The sequence below is a fragment of the Arvicanthis niloticus genome, chromosome 2 (assembly GCF_011762505.2).
Source record: "Arvicanthis niloticus isolate mArvNil1 chromosome 2, mArvNil1.pat.X, whole genome shotgun sequence".
Taxonomy (NCBI): domain Eukaryota; kingdom Metazoa; phylum Chordata; class Mammalia; order Rodentia; family Muridae; genus Arvicanthis; species Arvicanthis niloticus.
Genome location: NC_047659.1, coordinates 86,148,687 through 86,155,820, shown reverse-complemented (window position 1 = coordinate 86,155,820; position 7,134 = coordinate 86,148,687). Strand labels below are relative to the sequence as shown.

General features: G+C 37.3%; 1 pseudogene; it reads right to left on the bottom strand.

Moving 5' to 3' along the window:
* Positions 1-4,421: 4,421 nt before the first annotated feature.
* LOC117703208 (MYND-type zinc finger-containing chromatin reader ZMYND8 pseudogene) lies at positions 4,422-6,666 on the bottom strand (annotated as a pseudogene).
* Between the last annotated feature and the right edge of the window lie 468 nt (positions 6,667-7,134).

The following is a 7,134-nucleotide window of genomic DNA, read 5'->3' as shown; positions in this document are numbered from 1 at the left end:
AAGGTGTACCACTGAGTGGGCTTTAAGGTTTAAAAAGCCTCTGGCCACCATCCCTAGAGTGCTCTCTTAACTTGTGAGTTGGGATATGAACTCTCAGCTGATACTCTAACAGCACCATGATTGCCTGCTTGCTGTCATGCTCCCTGTCATGACAGTGACAGATTCCTAACCATCTGGTAAACAACCCTCTGGAGATATGAAAGCAGGTTGTTTTCCAACCAACACTTTGATGAGAAACCATCCACACCCACACTTCAAATCCAACCCTGTGAGAACCTAATTGACCCAGTTTAGCCACACTCAGACTCTGCAGAAATTAGACAAGAAGTGTGGTTAAGTCTTTGGGACATTTTTATTTACTATTGTAAAAGTAACACACCTTCCAAGAAGCCTACTTTTTCAAACAGACAAGAAAAACAACATAGTTATTGAAATAAGATAGACTTTAATTATAAGTATCCACTGGCTTTTAAAATTCTCTTTGCATGGAAAAGGTAATAGAAAGAAACATTTAATTTTTAACAGTTACAAAACTTAGGTACATTAGTTTGTATTAATTCTTTACACTGGATCATCCAAGTGGATAATTTAAGTGATTCAGTAAAGATTCTTATTCCCCTGTTTCTCCTCAAAACAATCATGGATATCAACCTCTTTCACTTTAGCCTAATATTCTGATTTCTGGACATATACCAATATTCCTCAAAAGACAGGCCATTTAAACTATTGCTAACATGTTTACATATCAAAAATAAAATTCTATAAGAAGAGTGAGGAGGAGTGTAAAACCCTGTTAGTTGGGTGAGGATTGTCCTTTTAAATCTTTATCCTTAGCTCAGTCAGGCCCCATTATCACTCTATACTAGTGTTGATTTTGATATTTCTGAGATGACGAGCTATACATTTAGGACTTGTCCTGAGGACAGTGAAGGTTTTCAGTGAACATCTCATAGGGTCAAGCTCATCACTACAAATATAAGCTCCAAGATGGAAATAGTATTCAGAAAAAAAAAAGAAAATTGGAGTAGATAATTCCATTTAATTTATAATGTTATATAACTCTGTATTGGTCCTACCACTTATCCAAGCACACATTTGAATTTATGGTGTCTTGTTTCTCTCCATAAACTCAACAGTGATATCTATGGAAAAGAATTAAAACAAAACATTCTTACTGTCTCATAATTTATTTCAAAGTTTATGTAAAAATAACTATTATGGAAAATATTTTGAAAAGTACTGTATGTCAGTTTTGCTACATTCCAGGGAGAAATATCAGATAAATAGGTCTACTATATGTGAGAAAATACAATTAAATGTTAAAAATGAAAAGAGAGAAATTACTGGCTAGAGTAATCAGTGAAAGTGTTGGGAAAGGAATTGAAACATTTCCTATGACCCAGTCCATCTTCAAAACCACAAAGATACATCTAGAAAAACAAAGAAGGAAGTGATTCAGTCTAACATTCTTCAAATAAGATAATTAGACTTCTGAGTAGATAAACCAATGATAATTCTAGATTTCCTTAAGTTAGGTAATACAATAGTAGATGGGTCTGCCATAGTTCTTTGCTATTCTTTTTTTATTAATTCATTATTTTATTTACACCCAAAATGTTTCCTCCCACCCGGTCTCTGTCACAGAGTCCTTTCCCCAATCCCCCCTTCCCTTCTTGTCATACAGACCTTTCACCTGCTTGTTTAGAGTCACACCCTGATGTTATGCATTATGTGTGGCTATTGTGAAGTGTGTTGTCGCCCTAATTTTTTCTCAGTTTATATCATATTTTTAAAAGAATTTTGAATCAGTTAATCAAGCATGAAATGGAGATCTTTTCTAACTTAAATTTCCTCAACTATTGGAGGTGATTTTCAATCCTCACTACCAGTAAGTTTACATAGAGGATACATGACTACTACAACTGGAGTGTGAGAAACACTTTCTATGCCTAGCCTATATCTATTGAAAATTGGTAGCCTTCAAATTAGTTGGAAACCTGATACTGGATAAAGTGTATGATTTGTGGGAACTGACCTGAGAATCTTTAAGTTGCTGACAAGTCAATCTATCTGAAGATAGTATATATGCCAAGTAGAGAAGAAAAGTAATAGAGATAACAAAGTAGAAACGCAGAGATATGCTCGATTTAAAGTTCATCTTTTTTTTTTTTTTTTTTTTTTTTTTTTTTTTATATCACATGCATCCCAAAGAACAATAATAATAATCTCAAGAGGTAAGCCTTTAATTTCAGGCTTAGTCCTTTTCTTAGTTATTATTCTTTTGTTGTGAAGAGACATTATAAGCAAGAAAATTTATAAAAGAACGCATTTGACTGTGTGCTCGCTTAAACTTTCAGAGGGTGAGTCCATGATCATTATGGTAAGAAGCATGGGATCAAGCAGACAGTCATGTCACTGGAGCAGTAGTTGAGAGATTACACATTCATTTCTAGGAAGGGGAGAGAGAGAGAGAGAGAGAGAGAGAGAGAGAGAGAGAGAGAGAGAGAGAGAGAGAGAGAGAGAGAGATTGAGTCTGGACCTGGCATAGGCTTATGAAACCTCAGTCATCTCCAGTGACACATCTCCTCCTCCAACAATGCCATACCACCGAATCTTTTCAATACAATTTTACCAACTAGGGACCAAGCACTGTAATACATGAGCCTACTACATGAGGGGACCATTCTCATTCAAACCACCACAGACATTATTCTTAAATTCTTACGTGATAAGCAACCATCAGTGAATATTCATGAAGAAAACTGTAGCATCACAGTGGAGCCATGGGTAGATTGCTCCAACAGCTCTGCCAAGGTGGCTTGGAAGTGCAAAGAACTTCACTTACTGAAGCAGAAAACAGTTTATCACAAGAATTCTCAAATGATCCATGCCCTCAGATAGATCTGCTAGGCTAGTTTAAAGTTCTCCAGCAGGACTCTTTTTGCTACTGCTATTTTAAGAACTGCTTTAAATTCATCCTGCTCACAATTTGTAAATGCATGTTCAGGATAAGCTAAATAGCTACATCATAATTGAATATTACTAAAGTTTTCAGGGAATGGCCCTTATTTCTACTTATCACTGTTTGGAACTAATAACAATTTACCCTTTTGTGAACTGCTGATGACAACCTGGAAGACTTTCAAACGTAAGTATGTGTTAATGGTAAAGTAAGGGTAAACATTTGTGTATTTATTTGAATATTTTAAGTGGTGAGAGATCATAGTAACACAATATATCTCAGAGTATTTAGACTAAAAGTCCAAATAAGTTCTGCCCTTTATCTTTCCCCACAGCCCTCCTCTGCCCCTTTTGCTTTGTGCTCCAGACCTAATGCTTTTGGCCTGTTGGTTTCTGGCTACATTCACCAAATGTGAGTTGGCAGGTTATTTTGCTGGCTTGCTCGCAGAAAGATTCCTGCAAGTTAATTATGTGCCTTTAACAAACCTATAGTTTTTCTATAACAACAAAAACTGTCTTACAACTAAAGCCATATTTTCTAAATTCTGAACCTTAGTTCACCTGCCTCTACATTCCCATATGATAACAATTCCCTGATCATTCTTCACTGTTACAGTTACTCCAATTTGATATCTTCTAGGCTGGTTTACACCTTGCCACATATTTACTTTGTGAAATACTTGCCACATAATTCTTAAAAGCCATTAATCTTTTTGTTTGATCCATCTAATATGATGAAACTCAACAGCCATTACTATGCTCATATTTGGTTGTAAAAAGCAACCTCATTTTTCATGTAAAATAAATGTGCTATTATTAATCTTATTGGTTTTATAATTTTATTTGTAGTCACTGTAGAATTTTGAAAAATTATATATCCATATCTATACCAGTGGTGTGCTCATAAGACAATTATAACTATCTTTATGCTTTTCTGATTTAAATAAATAAATAATAATTAATAATGATTACAATTACATTTAATGTTAAGAGGGTCTTTAATAATGACACTTTCAAAATAAAGTGATTATTATTCAAGTTTGAGCATCATCAGTTGAGTATGTTGCTTCTAAAATGGCTTCCAAATATATCATAAAACCATTTATAAAAGCTGTCAGTGTGTGAAATGAACAATTAATGGTTAATGCATATCAAACACCAAGAACTTTTAAAAATCTATTACAACTCCAGAAGTCATAATGGGGACAGTTGCACACACTCCGCTAACAGAGGGGTAACTCATGTCTCTGTGAGTCACTGTAGGTTTTCTTAAGTGTTTGTCATCAAAATCTAGATGGTACAGATGCACCTAAAAATGTTCACGGAACAGCCAAGAGGCTCTGACATTAGCCTTGAGCCCTGCAAAGTTTGTGGCCATTTCCACCTGCTTCTAAGAATGGACCCAGCTGGCCTTTGGGGATACTTCCTCATCTGTGGGATCTGGTGGTACCTGCCTGCACCTATGGGCGAGGATGCCAGAATGCACCAAGTGGCCTCCTATCCAACTCTCCCAACTGGGTCTGACCTCTCATCAAGGAAGTTCATGGACTCCTCGCTTGAGTTGAAGTGGCTGGATGGGGCCTTCTTCTCAGGGTCCTGCTCCACATTGGAGCCCTTGTGCACAGAAGAGTTCATACTGGTGGGGGAGCTAAGCATGTCGGACAGGGAGATCCTGCAGCCTGCACCCCAGCTCAGAAGGGGCTTGCTCAGAATGATCTTGGGGGATGCTGTCATGTCAAAATTTAGCTTCACCTTCTTCTGTTTGTCTTGGCAGTGCCACTGCTGGGGTTGCTAGGATCAAGAAGTATTTGGTACTGGCTATTGGGAGTGTAGGGCTTCCTGAATGGGGAGTAATTAAAAACCCCAAACTTTCTCTGTATGTTCTCCATGTGTAAACTTCCCATGTCTTTTATGGAGCTGTTTTAGTCTTTTTCTCTAGACATGAGGTAGCAATTATTGACTGGAACCCAAGCTCTGTCATATTGTTCAAACCACCCAGTCTTTGTCTCTCAGAGAATTCACTGGCCAGAATGAAAACTCAGTTTTGCCCAGACCAAAGGGTGTGGAATGCTACAGGCCTTACAGAACACGTTGTCTCATTTTTGGCAATCTGCAAGATAACATTCTGGACATACTTTAATTTCATTCATCTCATGCTCACAGATTTTGATGATGACTTTTGCTATTTGCATCAACTTGTAGTTTCCTTCATTATAAATAATACCGTTGTGCAAGAGCTACTTGGCATCAGCCAGGAAGCTTTCTGTAGAGCCAAACGTCTTCTCTTTCACATTCATTTCCAATGTACAAAGGTCCATGGGGTGGAAAATATATTCTTCATAGTCGGGGTACTGCTCCAATGGAACAGGTTTCTGGAATGCATCCGTCCCTGGCTGCTTCATTTTCTGAATGGCAAACTTGAGTTGGTAGGACAGCTGTTCAATGGTCAGCATGGTCAGAGCCTCTTGGCTGTTCACAACAGTGTCCTATTACTGTTTCCTCATTATGTTGTAGTTGAAAGCTTAGTTTTTGATACCTTTGTGTTAGGGCTAACTTAGATGTGAAAAGAATCAAGGTGAAAATTGATCCCCTACCCCAGTTATCACACCTCCTTCAAGGCTACTTTTATCCAGCCCTGTCTTGTATTTTGGAGATGCCATTTGTCTCTAATTTCAGAACTTCCATTCATCTCATGTGGCTTTAGGGAACATATTTAATGTATTTACACATTAGGCTTCCCACCTTTACCATGGCAACCATAACTGGCTACACCTAGGCTCTCCTATGTGTAGGCTCTGTTGAGAACAGAATGAGTCAGGACCCACATAGGACAAGAACACTAACCTGAGCAGTATTGACCATGTACTTTCTCTGATGATATCCAATATGCTGTCTACAAAGATCTGAGAAGAGATGCAATGAAGGGGGATGACTTAAATAAAGGTCCAGGCTGGTTGGTCTTGGGCAGGAGGATCCTCCTATCTCCCTCTTCCATGTGCTGGGAAGACACATGTATCCCACCACAACTGCCCCATTAAAACCTGCTTGAAATTAGCACATCATGAAATAAATGTGTGTCCATGTGCAAAAAAAATTCATGGAAGTTGCTGAAATAAAGTAATAACTAGACAAAGCACTACCCTTTAGATACAGTGCATGTGCAAGAAGAAGTGGGGAGATACAGCACAAGTTTATTTTTTCAATATCCAAAGTAAGAAAGAAGATAATTTCTGTTGATGCAAAATTCATTAGAGAGCACTAAGACCTTCAGGTTGCCAAATATCAGATTAGGAGTATACTATTAATAGTCACTTTAATTTTAGAAGCATATCTACTTGACGTGAAAACCCAGAACCACCTTCACAAACTGTTCCCGAAATTAAGAGAATAAACAGTGATAGATACTTAAACTAAAGAAGGTCATAAGTATAAGAATTAGTGCTGGGTGTGGTGGTGCACACCTTTAATACTAGCACTCAGGATACAAACATAGGTGGATATCTGAGTTCCAGGCCAGCCTGGTCTAGGGAAAATTCCAGGACGGGTATTGTTCCACAGAGTAACCCTGTCTTGAAATAAACAAAAAAACAACAACAAAAAATTAGGAGGAAAATAGTCTTATAATACCTGAAGAAACTGACATTTATCTGGATGGTTTAATCTTCAATATTACAAAACACTGTTAGGGTACTACCTTTGAACCATCCTTTAGAAATGGGTCAATATGGCAGGAGATGGTCAACATTATCAGTATTTTAGGGCAGGAAAGCCACACTAACAAAAAACTCAAAAATATCAGCAAATATACTCAACAAAGTTTTATTTTACGTTCACATCACAAGCCAAGATAGGTTATGTAGTTCTCCTTGGCAACTGTTGTCCATCTGTAATTTGAAATCTAAGATGATTTCAGTACTTCCTTAGTTTAGTGTGCCCCATATTCAATGATAAGTCAGAAAACATGGTTTCTATTCTTGGTCCTTATTTGATTTGGGGGTTAAGGGTGTGTGAGTGTGTGTATGTAAAGATAGATAGATGATAGATAGATAGATGATAGATAGATAGATAGATAGATAGATAGATAGATAGAAGACCAATAGATATTATATAGATAGAATTAAGAGGAGGAGAGAGAGCACATAATCTCAAAAGAAGCATGAGGATAAATAACAC